The 21,142-nt window shown below is 42.7% G+C and overlaps 1 long non-coding RNA gene across 2 annotated transcripts in view; it reads left to right on the forward strand.

The window, feature by feature from the left end:
- LOC130609099 (uncharacterized) overlaps positions 1–20,766 on the forward strand; it is a 35,885-nt gene extending 15,119 nt beyond the window's left edge. The window contains exons 2-4 of one of the 2 annotated variants that reach the window (XR_008974716.1): positions 3,546–3,927; positions 18,405–18,585; positions 20,323–20,766. This is a non-coding gene — a long non-coding RNA (uncharacterized LOC130609099). Of the gene's footprint in view, positions 1–3,545; positions 3,928–18,404; positions 19,064–20,322 lie in introns of those variants that run through there. The other variant, XR_008974715.1, reaches the window with a different exon arrangement.
- Positions 20,767–21,142: the final 376 nt, after the last annotated feature.

Below are 21,142 nucleotides of genomic sequence, written 5' to 3' on the forward strand. Positions count from 1 at the left end.
TGCCTGACTATGATTTGTGACACATCTCTTTTGCACCACATTTCCTCTAAGGTTTTATTGTCTTATTTGGTGTTACACTGAAGACCAGTCACAAGTCAGACATGTACTGTCTAAGAACAGGCACACTGTGACAGTGCTGTTCTCAGCATGCTGCCAGTGGGAGACACCCAAAGGAACATGAAGCTGAAGGTGATGGAAGATGAGAACAGCCCATAATCCCCTTCTGGAAGGGCCTGTATGGCTAAGGAGAAGGTGGAGGTGGTAAAGAACTATTATCAGAAAAACACTGGAGCAAGTCAGACAGCAGATCATAGAATCAAAGAATTGTTTAGGTTGGAAGAGACATTTAAGTTTATCGAGTTCAACTGTTAACTCAGCACTGCCAAGTCCACCACTAAATCATGTGCCACATCTACAGATCTTTTAAATACCTCCAGGGATGGGGACTCAACCCCTTTCCTGGGAAGCCTGTGCATCAGTCTGAGCTGGGTCAGTCTTAATCTGCTCTGCATCAGCTTGGTCTGAATTGCGAATACAGACTTGTTTTCAATTTTAACTTGACCTCCTTGCCACAGAACTGATGCATGTCAGGGGCAGGAGATGACAAACACTTGGTAGGACCATCAGCTTCCCTTCATCCCTGTGGAGACCTTCCTGCATTCACAGAAAAGCAGAGAGCATTGCAAACTGGGTCACCACAGGCTGCAGTGATATTTGCTGTCAATCAGCTTGAGCCTCCTGCCTTGTCTTTGTCTCTCTGCCAGAATGCAATGGAGAACACCAAGATTACAAGAAGCAAGTGTTAGTCAGTGTGGGAAGCACAGGACATCTTTCCAAGCACCCTCCTACATATTTGTTTGCAGCCAGCCCCATTCAGCTTTCATTTTAGATGTACATGGACAGCAAGCCCTCTGTTTTCCTGGTGACATTCACTCAGTCTCCCCCAGTTAGTCTGCAGCACCTCTGTACAACCACTGGCAATATCAGATTCCTTTTGGCCCTGACCCACTGCCCCACACAAATCAGCTGATTATAGTGTGCAAACTTGACAGTTCTGCATGATGGGATGCATCAGGTTTTCCATGCCAGCCTTGAAGCAGGGAGGGGGGTGATAATGTGCAGTGCCGCACACAAGTATATTGTAAGTACAGTATTGTTGAATTGTTTGTTTGGAAAAGATCTTTGAAATCATTGTGTCCAACCATTAAAACTAGGGGCCAAGGAATGTATGTGGTGCCTTTGGCCAATGCTTCAGCAGAAGCACTACAGGGTTAGGTGGCACCTAGAAAAGATGGTGTCTCCTTATCTCTGGGTATATCTTGCCTGGACAGAATGTGGGTAGATAACAATGTTGACCCAGCCAAAGTGCTTGGCACTTGGTTTCACATACTTGGATAGAGGCTGTGAGACAGGCAGCGTGCAGAGCTTAAGGGGAAATCAACTGTGGGATGCTCTACTGCTTGGTTCATCATAGCGGCAGGCCTGTGGGGAACATGGAAAGATGAATGCTTCCTGTGACTCCCTTTCCTTCATACTCAAGAGCTAGGGTGAACCTTGGTATAATAAATACAACTGTTCTGATTTTTCAACATTCTTATTCCAGGCAGCTTCTCCATCTAAAATCCCTTCTGAATGAATGCCATAACCGAGAAACCAAGGAAAAATATGGGAGATTTTTTGCCAAATGCTTCCTTCGTCGGGGGAGTCCTTGTGAGATCTGAAGTTTGACTGAATTAATGCTACAGCACCTTGGACAATGACAAGACTGGGCTGTGTGGACCAACCCTCCTGCTCAGTCTGATGAATGTGCAAAAGCGTCCAAGTGTCTTTGCAAAAGGGGCTGTGATAACACGGAAAGACATTTTGGCATAAGGCTAACTCTGCATCCAGTTTTGCTTGAGAAGTTTCCCCAGTATTTACCCAAAAGAAAGGATGCACAGAGAGATACATATTTCTAGAGAGAGCCATGCTGGAAGGCAAATTATTCATGCATTTCCTTCAGACGTGGACTTTTGTATATTAGAGAAATTTTAATAGAAATTTCCCACTGAAAACATCAGGTTCTGAAAAACCTTGTGGTTAATTAAGGGTTGTGCATGTCAGCATTAATTATATGATGGTTAAAAGGCTTCATTTCACAAGTAATGTTCTTCAAGCAATTTAATCTGTGGTATGAGTTTATTAAATCATTCTGAATAGGAAAATCATTTTGATTCTAAAAAACAAACAAAAAAAAATTCAGGGTATTTTGAGAGTCACTTTCTTCCAGTTTTGCTTGACTGAATTATAGCAATATATATATTTATATGAACTTGTAAAATTGAATTTCTATAAGTGCATTTGTACACGCAAGCATTTACACTAAAATCATGCATGATGCAAACATTACCATTCGCTGTTAGCACAGCCCAAATCCTTCTGCACCACTGGCGTATGTAGATTGTATGAATAACAGATGGTTTTTTTATATTGTCTAATACCTAAACCAAGAATTTTACTAGTGTTTTTTATCCCTTATGACAGAAATGTCCAATATATGGCTGGAGAACAAGCCGTGCAATTTCAATTGAAAAATGAGTCTTGTGAAATTCCACTTTGGCATTTGGTGAGGAAAAACAAGGCCAAGGTTTGATACAATCTATTTATTGAAATTATTTTCTCCCTTTCTGCCCTGATGCAATAAACTCATGATTTCGACTGTGCTGCTGAAATGAATCAGAATTCAACCTGACAACATCTCCTGAAGCAATGCGGGGGACTGCAGTGAGCGTAGTTCAAAACTGGTTTAATCCGAACACTGACTAATTTTTTTTCCTTAAGGACACACAGAGTTGATTCATCCTTTTAGTTCTGCCCTTTCCAGCACATCATTCATTAGTCATGTAATTCCCCATGAACTTTGCTCCAGTAGAGGTTTTCCAGGAATGTAGTAGGCTTTAGCTTTTCACGCCTCCAGACTTTACCTTTCCGAATCTGCCTAAATTAGATCAGCTTTATTCTTCCCCTCTAGCAACCTTCCCATACAGGCTATTTCTTTTGTTGGCTGACAATTCAGTTTACTCTGAAAGAAACATGCTCATTCATGGACTTTCCCTGAAGTAATAAGCAACTTATAAGAACACTGATGTAATTATTTCAGAGTAAGCTTGCATGAAGCCAAACCACAAGATTTGCTGAAAAGACTGTACCTTGTGCTTCATGGACATACTATACAGACGGGGGAATGTAGAAAAAGAGAGCACACCTACTGTGTATAACTTAGAAAATACCTATTTTATAGAGATCATGATTGATGATCACTGAATTAGGAATCTAAAGGCTATTTAGATTAGAGCTGCTGCCAAGGGACTCAGCATTTGTCAGCTGAAGTTCAACAATCCTGTGAACTCCAGCTGTTGCAAACCCTGTATGCGTATCATGCAGGTATATGGATTCTGCCAGAAAGGAGGAACAGTTCCATACAGCATCTGCAGTGTGTGTGTGCTAAAGTACCTGTACACGTAAGACTAATTCTAGCATGACTGAACAGTCCTTTTCCCCCACAGATACAACTGCTTATGCCATCAGCTAGCCATGATACAGAAAGAGCCACATTGAGAGCATCTCACCCTCTACTCTAAGACTGGACTGTGTCCTACAGGAGACATTGGCTTTGTGATGCTGATCCATAGTGAGTAGCTGTAGACAGAAAACAAAGCTCAGATACTCTCATTAGCTGCCCCACAGCATGGGTGAAGAAGGAGCCAGAGAATGGAGTAGGGGCATGGGGAGCCCAAGATTTTCCTGCTCCTTCTGCATCATTTCTCCATCTCAGGAGGTCTGCAGTGTCAGCCAAAGCTGATTGTGTCGGGATGAGAAAACAGCCATTCTTCTCTGTGGTGAATTCAAGGATAGGCTGCATGTTGGTAGTGGATGGGGACTCACGTGGTAAGTTTTGTCTGCTATTAATAGCACTCAAGGCTTGGAAAGTGTTAAAATTGGAATGTTCCAGGTCATGTTTGTTCCAAAAAGCACAGGGATTTATTTCCATCAAATGATGGACATCTGGCAGTTAAAGAGTTAGCACGGACACCTCTAAGATGTTTCATGCTAGGTGGGAAATGATGGCTGGCTAGCAGTGAATCCTGCAATCAAAGAAGAGGAATCACTTTTCTTGGCTCAGCCCGCGCAGAGGTGCTACAGACTCAGGAGCAGCTCACACAGAGCAGTCAGACCATGTGCAGGGATCCAGCAGCTTATCACCAGTTATTTTTTAACAGGACTTTTTTTTTGGTGAAACATTAGAATAGTTACACTTTATCTTTTCCCATATTTATTTTGTAATGATGCATCCAAGAAGAAAAGGAAGTATCAGGCGGTGTTCATAAGCTCAAACAATATGCTTCTCGTAAAACTTCACAAGCAATTCATATCTGATTAAAGTTGGGCAAAACATCTTTTTCCCTAGTTTCAGACCTGCCTTTCTATTATGCTTCTCATAAAGGAAAATGTTTGTTGTGAACAATAAAAGGAAAGTTCCACTTTCCTGTGAATAGCTGTAACATCAAACTTCAGCCTTTAATATAATGGGTTCTTATTCTCTCCCTGGACTAAAGGGCAGCTTAAGTGAAACATTCCCAAGAAGAGATGGGGGAAAAAAAGTCCCCTAGAAACAATTAAAAAATTCCCAAACAGCCAAGCACTGAGCCTCTGGTTTGTGCCAAAGCTCTCTGCTTTGCTTTTCACCTGACTGTCTGCCAAGAAATGAAGAGATTATCCAAAAGCAAGACACAGGATCCTTTCCCCTGGGTCAGAGCTTTCATGGGGAAAGAAGAGACCAAGCAGATGGAAAAAAAAATCCCAGCATTTCTTTTGTGAAAAGTAAGGGGAGAAAAGTGTGTAATAAAGATGAGAAAATGTGAGCAAGGTGGATGACACACTGAGTGAAAAGGAAGACGCAGCCATTTTTACCATCAGGTAAAGATTAATTAAATCGTGTTCTGAATGGGGACACTGACAGCGACTCCCTCTGCGGCTTTTCAGCTCACTGTATCACTTTGTCTGCAAGACAGGAAGAAATAAATCTACTTGCATAGCTGAACTGTGAGGGATCAGTTAATGATTGAAGGGATTTTAAAGATGGGAAGTGTACAGTATTAAAGTTGGTTATGAGTAAATACCAGGTGGCTCAAACTTTGCCCTCAGCTCACAGAGGCAGCCAGGCATCTGGGCTTTTCATGTTTTTGCTCACTAGTAAAAATACATTAGAACAGGCTCACATTGTGTTTTGATTAATGATTAGAGAAATGTTGCAAAAATTACTGTTAAATCTCTCAATTCTGTTTAAATAAAAACATTTTAACCAGTAGAAATTAAAAAAAAATCCAAACCCAGGGAAAAACAGTACTAAAGAAACACTTCAGAATTCAGAACTGTCAAATATTGCTTCCTGGTTAGTGTGGGAAACAGACAAACATTCAGAAAATACTTGGGTTTGGGTTTATTCGACCCTAGCCACAGCAGCTGTTTAATCATACTGTTAAGTTTCAGGTATTCAAAAAGACTGAAAAGATGGTTTTAAATGGTCAAAATGTTCCTCATTTGCATGTTTATTAATAATCTTTGAGCAAAGTACTAGTTTCACCATTGGCGTTTAACCTTGAGTCTTTTATTTTCTTTCAACAACTAAGCACAACAGTAGATGCAATATTCCTTCTCCTTTTACTGCACTTAGCTGCCATCTCCCTGCTGACTTTGCACACGTTGAAAATAGTTGGTGATTTCACTGTGTGAGAGAGAAATGCTCACACAATTTCACTGAGGCTCAGGATAACACCTTCATCTTCCTGGCTGTAAGGAGGAGTTTCATCAGGAGCTCGAGGGAAACGGGCATAGTTGCCCCCTTGAATATAGAAGTGACATGATTGTAAAAAGTCTGTGGTATTTTGCTTAAGCGGTATTTGCTTACTATTACCTAACAGACAAAAGCTAAGTTACTGCATTTAAGTCCTGTATCAAATGGATTTTGACATAACGTAGATACTGGTTGAATTTCTATGACCAGTGTAAACGTGTGTGTGTGTGTGTGTGTGTGTGAAATGAAGATCAGAATAAGATGCAGCAAAGAAATTGAATGAAGAATAACATGAGGACATTATCCAAAGTCATGACATACGGAAGAGTTACGTGATGGGAAGGGAGGAATAATAATGGCTGATAGGTTTAATGCCTTTTTTCCTTCATTAGTCACTTAAGAAAAAGGAAGTTTATTTAAAATGCTGAAGTAGCTGTTGTAAGCAGGATGAGATGTGAGTGATCATCCTTGAGAAGGTGGTGAGGACAGATGAGGTTCGAGGGCACTGGAGAAGAGCAAGCATGGTGAGTATGGTAAAAAAGAAGGAAGGTCGGTACACAGGAACTGTGACCAATCAGTCTGACTGCACTTATATTAATATATCAAATATATCAAAACAGTGTTTCTAAAATGCAGGAAACATCTAATTAACAACAGACAAGGCAGACTTGTAAAGAATTGATTTGTTTAAGCAGCCTATGGCATGTAAGATGTTGAAATGATCTTTCCACTCTAGATAACATTGCTAAGGCTGCAAATGGAATAAGTGTGCTTGGTTTGGTAAAAACACTTCAGAAAAGGTGTAGACAATGAATCCATTTCTAGAAACTTCTAGACAATTCAAGAAAAGAGAATGGATGGTGAAGTTTGTAACAGCCTTTATATATGCAAAAATACTTCTGAAAAGAAGAACTGGATTTTTTTTCTGTATATTGCAAAAGGACATAAAATAATCAGCTTGAATTACTGAAAGTACACTTGCACTAATGTTTTGAAGTCCCAAGTGACTGAACTGTTCCAGCTTGTGTTTAGCGTATTAAATTCTGTCCTCTGCCTCACTACAAGCTAGTCAAAGACCTGCTGTACAGTAACTGATTCGTTTACACTAAATGCTCTCCTTTGTTGGAAGTTGATCTGTCAAAAATCATTATGTTATACCTCAAACAGTGAGTCATTGACCTTCCTCTTCAGGAGGACAAATGAGACACAGTTCACAATAAACTACAAATAATCCCCACGGATCATGAGTTCTGATTGTTGGAAGTCCTCGCAGACAATCATTTTAAAACTTCTTTCCTATGTACAGAGGCTCCTTGTGAATAATAAAGAGAGGTACAGAACCAGGATAACCATACTACAAGGGCTCTACCATCTGTAGAATGTTCCTAAGACAGATCTGCAAAGGCAGATTTTGCTGAAAAACTGATGCTGCAGGAGCTGAATTCACAATGCCCAAATTCTTTATGTGAGGTTTCCAGATCAATGTTGGGATGGTAACCACAAGCAGGATGCTCACAACGACGGTAGGAGCTACCTGAAGGTCTCTGTTCTTAACCAAACGGTGGCTTTACAGATACACGTAAAAAGCCAGCAGGCAGTTCCCTAAAGCTCCCCAGTCTCAAATAAAGACACACACCCCTCCAGTCACAGAAAGTGTTTTGATTGCATTCACTGTGTGTTGATGGGCCCATAGGGGCCTTACCTTAGCAGGGTTGGAGGAGGAATCTCTGCTGAGATGATCTAGTTAATTAGAGTACAGTGAGGTGAGAATTCAAAGCAGTTCAGGAAAAACCTGCAACTGTCTTCCTCCTGGGCAAGAGATCCGGGCAGTAGGGTTCTAACAACAGGGAGGCATTGCCTTCAGCTGTATATGGGGGAGCACACCACTAGTTTATGTTACATGGCTGGAGAGAATCTGCCCTTCCAAGGCTTGCCTGATTTCTAAATTCTAAGTAGCCCCTTGGCCAAAAATTAAGTCCAGAGAGGTTTAATCCAGACAAACGTTTACTGCAAAACATGTGAGCAGCCCTGGGATTTACATATACCAAGTTCTTACTGAAGATGTTAAAAGCTCAGAAGCAGGTTATGTAATTCATGTGTCCTCCTTGGTGCTAGTGAGGATCTCCATTTTTAAAACATCCCGATTTTAACTGAGCTTGCTAGGGCAAGTTAATTTTGGATTGTGCCGCTATGAACAGAAATGTGCTGTTCTGATGCAGCAGGTGTGCAGTGTAGATATGGGGCAATTTACAGCTGTGGCCTATTGCCATATCACAGTGTTATTATCCCTTGAGAGGGAAACAATGCAGATTTATGACTTGAGTTCTTTGTTTTGATTATTTTTTCCTGCCAGGTTATTTTTAGTACAAAATTGTTCCAAATTATGTCAAGAATGGGAGACGCTGAGCTAAAACTGTGATCGGAAATGCTGCTGTTGTTAGAATGAGGGATGTTTCTGTAAACAAGAGCCAGTGATATGTTGTACTGGATAATCCTAAAGCAATCTCTGGAAAGCAATGTGCTACCTCTGCTATTTTCAGACAGTTCCCAAATCAACCTGCCCTGGCATGAAGAAGCAGCTTCACTGACTGTCAGTTTTAGCAGTTGTAGGATCAGGTACTTTGAAGTGAAACAGCCACTTGAAGAAAAACCACATCTCTGTGTGAAGACATGAGCTAACTGACACATCCATTTCCCTCCTCTTCCACTGCTTTTGAAGAATAGGCAATATTCAGGCCATTAAATCACTTGCAGGCTTGTGTTCGCTGTTCAAGACATTTTACATCTCCCTGGGCTATTTGCTTTCGGAGACAGAAACACGGTGTTTTTCATAAACTAATTTAACAAATTCACAACCTCTTTTGGGTGGCTTGGGAAACAGCAGCATGGATGAATGCTCTGCCTATACGGTTTTAATGTTGAGCTGTCAGAGATACAGGTACCTGACGGTTCTTGAAGCCTAATTATGGAGCACAACTTTCTCTGTTGCCATTTGCCTGCTCCAAAGAGAAAAGTGTGTTTCCTGCCCTGTAGTGAAAGAGGACTGTAGTAATAGCTTACAAATATTTTATCTCTGGAAGCAATTATTAGTTTGTTTGAAGAGCTGAGCTAACATTGGAGACATATTTATTCTCCAAGTAGACACCCTGTGTTTGAGCTATTAAATTACTTGCTACTATTTTTAAACCAGTGTTGTACAGTTGTGAATGCAAGTGGCTTCATCTGCTACAGAAAAGGCCCTAATTTGTTAATAAATTAACACAAGGGGAGTTAAGGGAGAGGTTTTAAGAGCAAAACATTGTGTTGGGAAATCACCTTGATTCCAAACTAAATTAAGAACAGTGTGATGTTGCCGGGAAATCTCAAAGCCATAATGAGCTGTGTAATGCTCACAGCCCCTCTGCTCCCCTCCCACTGAATGCCCTCCACTATCAGTCTCCATTCCCTGGAGCCTGCAGCCTTCTGCTCACTCCACAGCCAGGACCTTTCCATGTCCTGTGGGACAACAGCCAGGGCTGGGACATGACAGCCTCCACTGGCACTTCCTAACCCTTGCTATAGTGCTGTAAATCTTACTCAAAAAATGGGCTGTACAGACTAGGACCAATCTCACTTAGTGAGTGGCCTCAGCAGGATTTTATCCTCTGTTAATCATTGCCCCAGAATCTTATAAAAGTGATTGCTCACCTGGTGGAGGCTACCATTGCAGGTGGCTGCTGGCAGAAGCCTGGGTGACAAGCACAAATATAAGCTGGGCAGAGACTGAATTGAAAGCAGCAGAGCCTTGAGCATGTTGGTTGACAAGAAACTGAACATGACCCAGCAATGTGCATTTGCAGCCCAGAAGCCAACCATATCCTGGGCTGCATCAAAAGGAGCACGACCAGCAGGTCAAGGGAGGTGATCCTGCCCCTCCACTCTCATGAGATGTCACCTGCAGTACTACATCCAGCTCTGGGGCCCTCCACATAAGAGGGGCTTGGAATTTTTTGAGCAAGGCCAGAGGTGGCCACAAAGGTACTCAGAGGCCTGGAGCACCTCTGCTATGGCTTGTTCAGCCTAGAGGAGAGAAGGCTCCAGGGAGACCTTACAGCAGCTTCCAGTGCCTAAAGGGGCTGACAAGAGCTATGGAGAGGGACTTTTTACAAAGGTCTGTAGTGACAGTAGAAGGGGCAATGGCTTTAAACTGACCGAGGGGAGATTTAGTTTAGATATTAGAGAAAAATTCTTCACTGTGAGGGTGGTGAGCCCCTGGAATAGGCTTCTCGGAGAAGCAGTGGATGGCCCAACCTGTTCAAGGCCTGGTTGAACAGGGCTTTGAGCAACCTGGTCTAGTGAAAGGTGTCCCTGCCCGTGGCAGGAATTAGGTGATCTTTACGGTTCCTTTCAACCCAAACCATTATTCTATGTTCCTACGGTTCTATACCCCTCCATATAGCCCTCTCCTTTCATCTTTCTTTTGCTCCTTCCTGTGCTTGGGCCCCCACTAATCCCTTTTTGCACCGTTGCTCTTGTCTGCTTTGGTATTTTGCTGAAGACAGGAAAAAGGACAGCAGATGGAAAATGGGGGTGTGGGTCCTCTGCAGTCCCTGGGCCTGCCTGGAGCTGAAAGCTGGTGTAAGTCATACAGCCCTGGTTGTTTCCTTCCTCCACTGGGGGAGTTTAGGATCCTATCACACAATGAAAGTACAAAAGTGCTTCATTCCTTATAAAAGCCATGTAAGTACATAAAGCCAGTTTTTGCACAAAGTCAGGGAGAGATTTTTCCGCTAAATTCAAAGGCAGCAGGATCAAGTCTGTACGAATAAAATGGGAGCTCCAGCATCAAAGGCAGGCAAAGAAAGGACACAGCATGAGCTCATGGGATTGTTTACTATGTAACATGCTCTCCACATTTTTTATACCTTTTGCTTGGATCTCATTTTCCTTTGAACTCCAAGAAACGTGCACATTTAGGCCCAAACTCATTCCCACTAAAATAAGTGGATGTTTTCTTACTAACTACAATGCAGATTAGATCAATTCTTTAATCTCATGTTTTCCTCTCGAACACTATAGTCAACCATTTTTTGTTCGCTTGGATGTAAAATTAAGCCAGGCAAATTAGCTTTATTTCAGAATGTTGTGTATTTTAAACTACCTTGTATTGCTGGGAATACACAAGGGTCTCCTCACCCATAAAGGTGAACATAGCCCAGATCTAACTGGGGGAAATGTGCATCTCCTTTACTGTGAAGATACTGGGTGAGGAGGGAGCATACACCATTTTGATAGATACTAAAGAGAGGTTACAATCACAGGCACTTCTGCCCTGGGACACATCAGCAGCACAATACAGGGCATGCTGGTGTATCTGATTAAGCATCTTCAGAGGAAAAATCTGATCAAGAAAACATTTTATAGATCTGAAAAAACCCACCAACAAAAACACCTGTGACAACATGAACACTGTCACTATTCCAGTTACTCTCTGCCTGTTACTGTCTGCCTCAGTCCTCTCTGCTCAGCAGTGTTTTCTTTGAGCACATATATAGCATACGGTAACAGTCAGAGCTCTTCTATCTTGCAAAATAAAGGTCTCAGAAGTAATGGGAAGTTTGTGAGTAGGTCCTCGTGATACTGGAAGGGAGACAGACGCTTTATGTAATTTACAGGAAGTGCTTTTGGCAGCTTTGTGACTACAGTTTCTATAAATATCTGTTGTAGAAAAACCACAGGGACACAAAAGAAGCTTTGTCAGAGAAAACACCATCATAGGGAAATAACATTACTAGGCTTTGCAAGAACTGCACTCTGGGGCTGTTGGTTTATTATGCGTTGAAGGAGAAGCCTACAGCCTCCAGATCCTACTGGGCTAAACTTTGCTTTTCTAAGTGGCTGGATCCCTCTTATTAAGTCCTTTTGGTTCTCTGCTTGGGCTGAATTAGCACTGTTTCCTTGTACTTCTTGGAATATTTGTGGTCCTGGGCAGAACTGTGGCCCCAGGTAATTTCCCAAAATTTGGACTCAAAGTTTTTTGGGGACAGGTGTTGCTCTCACGGCGCTTAGCACAGCTACAGCCTTTTGACAACAGCCAAATCAATGATAAGTACTGTGAGCTTTTCTGCAATACTATTGGAAGACCCTGGTTGGCAGCCATAAGGGCCGGCTTTGATGATCTCTGAAGGTCTGTTGTGAAGCTTGGTTTAAGCCCCAGCCCAGACACCTGGGAAAATTTCCTTTCCTATCACAATAATGAGTCAGTGTTTAGAATGGTAGTATCTTATTAAAGGTGAAGAAAAGATAAACACAATAGCATGTAATGCTGAGTGCACCTTCCACAATGTCAAGCAATAAACAAAGTAAACCAACTTGAAGTTTGCCTCTATAATTTCATGGCAAACAAACTGCAGGCTGGTTTGTGCCTCCAGGACTAACACCCCACACTGGCAGCCTGTGAGCCTTGCCTCTCCTCCCAGTATAAAAAAGCTGATGCCTCAAGTCTGAACTATCCTTCAGCCACCCTGAGCACCTTCTCTCTTCTGGCTTCTCTAGCAAGCTGTCCCTTTTTGACCATTATTCCTCTTCATCGGTGATCTCCTCACCAAGACCAAATTTTCCCAAAGGATTCTCTTAACTATGGTTCCTTCGTTCTCTGTTTTTAATATGTACTTTCATGGACTAAAGCTACAAGCTATGTGAGAGATCAGACAGACGAGTCACTTCAGGCTTGTTTTGGCTTGTTTGATTTGCTCAGGTTTTTCTTATGTTATAGTAACTGTGTAATTTCTCTCTTTCACAGGCCTGGGATTTTGTTTTGTGGGCCTTTTTACTATATATGCTCCATATATGAAAAACTTAAATGAAAATCCAGTATCTTTCATATGCCTGCCTCAAACATGACTGTTAATCTATTCCCCTAGGTCCGTTTCCTGCTAATCTATTCCCCAGGTCCCTTCCCTGCTATCAGATTCCACCTGTTGGCTCCCTTCTTCCGAGTAGCCATCCTCTTAATGATTTCTGGATGGGATTCTCTTTCTCCCTTAGAACTCAATCATTAGGCTTGCAGCTCAGAAGTTTAGGTCAGATGTAGGTGATACAAAGACTGTATGAGGCAAGTTTCCTCCTGAACGCTTGTGCTCATTTCCTGGAAAAGACATTTGTTTGCCAGGCCTGTGTGTGCTGTATTGCCTACAATTCCTTATCAGCCTTCTCCTCCCTCTAACTTCAGGCTCCTGTCTTTTCATCTTCTCTCAGGTTTAACTCTGTGCCATCCCAGGCCATGGACTTCCCACTCTCCTGCTCTGGTATTGCCCTTCTGCTGCTTTGATCAGATTGGGCTCTGATGTCCGAACTGTTTTAAATCGGCTGTGGAAGTTACTATATGAAACCTAGGTGATTTATAAAATAACAAATTAGGCAGGCAAAACCAGAGGCAACTAAAATATATTTGTGACTGTTATAACTGCGTTAGGGAAATGATTTGAGTTTTTTAAGGCAACAGGTATATAGCTAGTTCTCCAGAAACAAGTACTATAGAATCATAGAATGGTTCGGGTTGGAAGGGACTTTAAAGATCATGTGTTGGCGTGGGAGTCACGGACAACGCAGAGATGATCAATGTGATCAAGTGATTGCCAAATTTATTACAAAGCCTTAACTCCTTAGATACTATTTCTTACATGCACTTACAGTGATTTGGCATATTATGATTGGATACATGTCCTGAAGACCCTTAGTGACTAACATATAATTGGTTAAGCACAGGTGTGAGAACTTGACCTCGAAAGCTTGCCAACAGTCCACAGTTCTCATTAACTCAGGGAATTCCAGCTTCTTCTTATCTTGCTTGCTTAAGCTTCTTTGGTCCTCTCATGGCCTTGCTGTATCTTTCAGGATTATTCAGTTTATGTACACATTCTCCCGTGAGAACACTGTCTCCACATATCCCCCTTTTTGTTTTATATATGGTTTGGGTGACCCTACTTGAGCAGGGGATTTGGCCTAGATCATATCTCCAATATATGCCAACTACAGGCTGCTGGGCCTGCCCCTTTTTTCTGCTGTATGGCTCTCTGGTAACAGGGGAGGCCATCCTTCACATCAAGGTCTGGCATGGCATGTGTCCCCACCGCTCCACGCCTGCCGGGTTGCAGCCAACAGCGGAGCTAAAGGTTCTTCTTGGTGGCAAACACAGAGGCCAACCCAGTCTTGCCCTTGACTGTGGTAGCAGGCATTTTGTCAGCCTCAGTCCTTGCACCTTGTTGTCAATGCAGAGTTTCACCTGATTCATCCAGTAACAAGTCGCTACTGCAGCAAGGCACACACAAATTTACATTTGCAGAGTAACTATTACAGGGTGCAGCAGCATGTTGAAGATGCTGATGGCAGCGAGGGACTAGCCAAAGAAATTTCTTACCAGTGGAATTCTCCCCCCCTCTTAAATTTGTTCCATCACCTGCTTTATAACACTACCATTGTATTAGAGTCTTTCCAGCTTTTGCCTTAGCATTTTCTAGCAGCTACTGCAAATTTCCATACTCTAACATCTCTTTTACAAGTGACAAATCTATACAATACAAGGTGTAGTTCCTCATTAGCAACTGGCTAGTAAATACAGGTGGTTTTATACACAAAATCACAACCTCTAATAATAGCTACTTTACAAGCACACATATTCAGGATGTTACTTTTCAGTTGTCCCCAAGTGATGTTTTGCAATCATTCATTTTTCTCTTCCTCTATCTCATTCTGCTTGGGGTATTCACGGTCAGCTCCTGTAGCTGAGGCATCACATTTTTCCATTCGTCTGTCCAGCTCATGGCAAGGCTTGACAAACTTTGCAGGCAGTTGCCATGGACCTGTAGGCAGGGGGACACAAATATAGCCCCTCCTCCAGGTTATCAGTTCTTGAGAAGCAGACAGGTTAAACTGCACATTGTTAACAGTCGAGGAGTTTGCTGCATCATTGCCTCTTTTCTTTCTTTTTTTTCTGCCACCCTGATGCTGCTTAGGTGACAGCTCATAAAGCTTGTGGTTGCACTACCCTCTCGCTTTTTCAGTTAGCAGTTCTTATTTCAACCGATCTATCTAGTCCTCCAAGTCTTGGATTCACCCCCAGGTTACCTTAACCATACTAAGCAAGGCTCCTACCATGCAACCACTGTGTTGCGGGTGCTCTTTAGGCTTTGTCTGTGGTGTCTCTACAAACTGCCTCAATACCTCAATAGATTGAGAGGTTGGGTTTTGGTGGTGTTTTTTTTTGTTTGTTTGTTTTTTTTGTTTGGTTTTTTGTTTTTTTTTTTTTGTTTTGTTTTTTTGTTTGTTTTTTTTCCCTTCACTCCTCTGCTCTGGCGTCCATCCTGGCCATTCCGCTGGTGGAGCACCGGGAGCTGAATCGGAGGTCAGCTTTTTTTTTTTTCCAAAAGTTGCTCACCCTGCTTTGCACAGCTACAAACGCCGGCCTGCTCAGCAGCAGCTATAAAAGCCTGCCTGCTCGGCAGCAGCTATAAGAGCTGGCCTGCTCGGCAGCAGCTATAAAAGCCTGCCTGCTTCAGCAGCAACCATAAATACCTGCCGGCAACCACACTTTTGCATTAACCCTTTCTTGCCCGAAATGTTAAACTGCTACCCATTAAAAACTTTCACATGAACCCAACAACAAAAAATACACAGAACACCGTCTACCCTCAACACACACACACACGTGTGGGATCCCACAAGCACACTCCACACAACTACAATATTTGAAGCACAAAATCCAGACAATCATTACTCCCACTACACAGTCCCACGTACAGAACGTGGCGTAAGGACCCTGTGGAGACTAACAGGAAACCAGCTCCGAGAAGCATCATTGCAGTGCGAGGTGGCAGGCTCATCCTCAGCGGGCATCCCCACAGAGGCTCTGCCTCCCCCACAGAGCATGAGGCTTGGGCTTTTATACTGACCAAAATGCACACTCATTCCGACACAGGTGGCCAGCCTATGTTGGAAGAAGTGGCCAGCAATATCTGTAAAGGTCTCCAAAGGTTGATAGAAACCTGGACATACTTATTTTTACCAACTTCTAGTACATGAGTATCACAGAGAAACTGTATTAAATGAGTTGTATACGGGCTCCCACGTCCACGGTCCATCACAGTATGCCCAATACCCCTGATAAGAGCATAAGAGAGACCTTCCCACCACCAGAAAGTCACACAATACGGCTGTATCCCGTGCTGATCTCGCTTCCCTGGAGGTTTGGGGGAGGGGGACGTGGGGGTGGTGTTTTTTTTTGTTTTTTTTTTTTTTGTTGTTGACTTTAACGTAAAAAAGATTGCTCCCTTCACTTTAAGAAGGACTGAAAACATCCATAAAACGGATGTCCTAAGCTCAAATTTCAATTCATTCAATCACTGACAAGGGGGGTGTCCTGGGGTGATGCTGACTCTTTCCAGGGTTTCACTGGTCGAGCTGGCACCCACTGCAAACCAGAATCTGTAATTTACACACATATAACCTCAACCAGTTAGTTTTACTTCCACAGGACCTTTCCAAATGCCGGTTTCCAAATCCTTGTACTGGACCAGAATACCTGGAATTTTAGTCATATAACCTGAACCTAATGCCTGACCATGTATTATAGCAGGGGAGTCATTAAAGTCTCCTGTCAATCGCAAAAAAAATCATAACTTATACAGCTTGAGTATAAGAGGATTTTAACCCATATGTGGTCACTGCTTGTCAGGCCTCCTTAACTATTTTGAGATCAAAAGCTTCCCACTCTTTACCCCCCTGCTGTGTAGTAAACACAGGATATGCAGAGAGGCCCATTGCAGAAAATTCACCTGTAATAATTGCATCTTTGATTAACCCGTGCCAACGGTGCGCAGGATTTGTGCCCCCCGATACCTCTCCCACCGCCTCCCCCTGTTTGCCTTCTTTAAGGAAGGGGTTTTGCGGAGGATAAGGTGGAGGCACCGATGGAGATGTCTCAATCCCAGTCTCGAGGGCTTCAAGCTTTTTCATCAATTGTTGCAGCTGAGCGTCTCCAAGGCCAGTGAGTAGTCACTGATGAGCTGAGCAGACCGACTCGGGAGACGAAGAGTCAGAGTCTGGAAGCAGAGGATATAAATCTGGCTCGGATTCAGGGGACTCGGAGTCTGATCCTGGGTCGAACTCAGGGTCTCCGTTGTTTGCAGCTATGTCTTTCTTGTTGGGTGTCTCTCGTTCAGTATGTGGCCATCTGCGGACCTGGCTCTTGCTTTCATCGGCTCGGGGCGTTGATTTTTTCAGCGCCGCTCCAGGTACCACAGGAGGTGCAAAAGTCAGAGCCGCAGCACTATGATGGGGGTTAGGGGAGACAGCCCCTTCTGGAGCTCTGGTGGCAAATACAGAAGCTACCGCAGCCCTTTCCAGTTTCATCTCTTTCAAAGTCTCGAACACCAGTCTCCAAAGTGTAGAGTGTTTCCGTGCATCTTTGGTCCCTTTACTAACCTTGCGATCACGGGACCACTTTAACAGCCTCTGTAAGGCGGCACTATAATATTGCAGTCCTCTCTTAGAGAGAACGTGTTGGAGGAGCTTCACCACCCCTGTTCCTCTTTGGATAGCAAGTGCCCCATCTCCTCCCCGGCTGCTCACCTGATCAGGGCGAGATTCCTGAAGTTTTGCAGACGTCTGACTTCCCAGTGCCGGGGCAGCGCTGACTTTCGGCTGGCTCTCTGCCCCCTCCTTTTCGTCGGACCTTCAAACTTGTCTTCGTCGAGTTACCGATCGGAGGGTCCCTGTTCGGGTGCCACTTGTTGACGCGGGAGTCACGGACAACGCAGAGATGATCAATGTGATCAAGTGATTGCCAAATTTATTACAAAGCCTTAACTCCTTATATACTATTTCTTACATGCACTTACAGTGATTTGGCATATTATGATTGGATACATGTCCTGAAGACCCTTAGTGACTAACATATAATTGGTTAAGCACAGGTGTGAGAACTTGACCTCGAAAGCTTGCCAACAGTCCACAGTTCTCATTAACTCAGGGAATTCCAGCTTCTTTTTATCTTGCTTGCTTAAGCTTCTTTGGTCCTCTCATGGCCTTGCTGTATCTTTCAGGATTATTCAGAGTTTATGTACTAATTATGCATTCTCCCATGAGAACACTGTCTCCACAATCATGTAGTTACAATCCTCATCTTAAAGCCTATTACAAAGACGATTATCAGCATTCTCTACAAACAAGTAGGATATACAGAACAAACCTGTGGATTAAATACCATCTCTTTTGCAAATGGCCTTACAGAATTAAATAAAATTAATAAATAATTTAAACAAGAATAAATGGTCTGTGTGGAGGTGAGGACAAGGAGAAAAAGTGGTGCAGGCCACAGCAGAATAAGCTCTGTTATAAAAACCCCAACAAATACACATGAAAGGAGACAAAGTAGAGGAAAAGGAGATGGTGAACTGCATAGAGCAGTGCTGTTGTACTTACAAAAATAAGTAAATGGAAAGAAAAAGGATCTTCTGTTCTAAGGCAAGAAGTTACCACATAAAAATGATGTCATGCCTCTTGTTTTTTTCTATCTCACTCTCTGAAAATACAGCATGGGAGTACAGAAGAATGAGATTACTACGTCGCATTCATTATCATGCCTAATGGAAGTTACAACACTTATCACACGTAGCTATGACATCCTACTACGGCTTTCTTCAAGGACGTTCAAGAGCAAAACTGCAGAGCTTCCTTCAGTTAAAGACATTTGGTGTCTGCTGCCTTTGGTAGAGGTGAAATTCGACCTTGTGCATATTTTATGTGCCTTGTAATAATACCCACTCATTCACTGCAGAAGAGGCATTCTATTGCCCTCCTATGACACTTCTTTGGGACTGCAGCTGGAAGATGTATCACTCAGGCTTCCCTTTGTTTCCTCACTAGAACTAGATGTTTGTGACAGATGCTGGATTGATAGCCCCACAGAAACAGATACTCTAGGCCACCAGCTTGCACAAGTGGTGACAGTTCAAGCGTCTGGCTTCTGTATGGCACCTCTCACTTTGCTGCTAGACGATGCAAGTTAATCAGCAGCTGTCAGATAGAACTGTTTAAGCACTTCTGGGCTGGTGTGGTAACTCACCTGGTTCATGTATGGGAGCACAGCCAAAGCTTATACAAGATTTCAGTTCTTTACTTCAGTCTTCTTTTTCTTTTTTTCAGGGAAGGAGAGACAGTTTCATTCCTTATTACTGTAAGTCTGCACCTCTGCCTCCCCTTTAGTCTGAAGACTGTTCATCCTGAAAAAGAGAGACACGGAGTGCAAATGGGACCATGATAACCCGCTGGAGACAGCAGAGCTACCTAGCTCATTGTGATAATACTGACTGCTGTCACCAGTACACAGACTTGGTGATGCTAAGACTGGTCTGGCATCTGTGTGCTATTTTGCAGTTACTCCTGAATATCTGGATGTCAAAGGCAAAATGGTAATAGTGAAGTCCATGCTCTGTAAAGCACTGTACCAGCCTATAAATGTATACAGGTGCCTTTGCACTCTGCTTCCTGTGGAATGGTAAGAACTTGACCCTTGTGTATAGGATTTTTGAAAAATAAATATATAGGCTGAGAGAGCTGGGGGTTTTCAGCCTGGAGAAGCGAAGGCTCTGAGGAGACTTTATAGCAGCACTCTGGTACGTAAAGGGGCTGACAAGAAAGCTGGAGAGGGACTTTTAACAAAGGAATATAGTGACAAGACAAGGGGGAATGGGTTCAAGATGAAAGAGACAGATTTAGATTAGACATTAGGTAGAAATTCTTTCTGGTGAGGCCCTGGTACAGGTTGCCCAGAAAAGCTGTGGCTGCCCCATCCCTGGCAGTGTTCAAGGCCAGGTTGGACATGGCTTTGGGCAACCTGGTCTAGTGGAAGGTGTCCCTGCCCATGGCAGGGGGCTGGAACTGGATGAGCTTTAAGGTCCAACGCAAACCACTCTATGATTCTATGATAGATGTATATGTACATACAGCAAATGTATGCATACACACAAAGATACATTATATATATGTGTGCGTGTATATACATGGCCTTAGGAAGTAATGTGGCAAAATCCTTTTTCCTGCTAGTAAAGCAAACAGCATAATAACAATCCATTACATAAAATGAGCAAGATTCATCCTGGGAATCTTTAATGTAACTTCTTTCCAACCTCTGTGTGAATGTTGTTTCAGAACATCATGGCTATGCTCTGCAGTAATATTTCCTTTCTAAATCCCAGTCTAAGCACAAGTACCACCATATTGCATCCACCAATTCTGAGCAGTGCTGCTTGTAAACTGTAGTCATTTCCTCTCCCTCAGATCTGCATTTACAGAGAGCAAATACCCCCCTTCTCAGTCTTTTTTTTTGTGAGACTAAACAAGCTCTTTTAGACTGCTCACACTCCAGTGTGGTTCAAATGGACCTTTTCCCTACTTATTCCAAGTTGAATTTACTTTTCTTGAATGGCTTTGCATTCTTTTTTCAAGAGTAGGTCTTACTAGTTAAATAATGGCATCAGCATAAAGGAAACACCTCTCCTGATAAACTGAACCATATTTGTCATTTTTATGGCTGCATCATGTTAGTGAGTATACTCTGATTTTTCTCCTCAACACCTTTCTTTTAGAACAACTCCTCACCATTGGCTTACATGCAGGACCAGTGCAGGACCTTGCAGTTTGAACGGTTATCTTTCACCCCAAGAAGCTCAAAAATAGCAAGAGCATAACTGGATTAGACCAGTATTTTATTACTTTCCACTTCAAGACTTCCCCTTTAAGCAACAGTGTCTAGGTCTTGTCTCACTCTTTTGGGTATATGAAGCAATCTCCAGAAACGCAAACTAAATCTAATTCTAGATTGTCCAAAATGCACTGTTGATTTTGTTTGCCAGGGAAACATTTTACTAGTAGAATGTAAAGGGGAAAATAATACAGACATACTAAGTACAGACAGTACAGAGAGTACAGACAGTAAGAGGAGTATCCATGTAATCCATCCATCACTTTATCAAAATTTAGTCATCAAAGTCTATGCTAGTTGTATGGATTCCCTCTATAGCCACCAGAAAGATGCTGGCACCTCTCCAGGGTTTTTATCACTCATATTTTAGGCACTTATTTTAGGATCCGATAAACTGTTTCCAATCAGTGCCTGCTTCTTTCTTTCCAAAGATTATCAAATGAATCAGCATCAGCAGAGTAACTGAAACATGCAGCTAAAATTGGGTGAAATGAGCTTCACTGTTTATCCTAAAATTCAAAAGAATATTCCAGTTAGTGACTGAAATGTCTGGGTACATGAACAGTACC

This window comes from Pezoporus wallicus, unplaced genomic scaffold (assembly GCF_028554395.1).
Source record: "Pezoporus wallicus isolate ANWC-B61680 ecotype Strahan unplaced genomic scaffold, APGP_CSIRO_Pwel_v1 contig_6464, whole genome shotgun sequence".
NCBI classification, from domain to species: Eukaryota; Metazoa; Chordata; class Aves; order Psittaciformes; family Psittacidae; genus Pezoporus; species Pezoporus wallicus.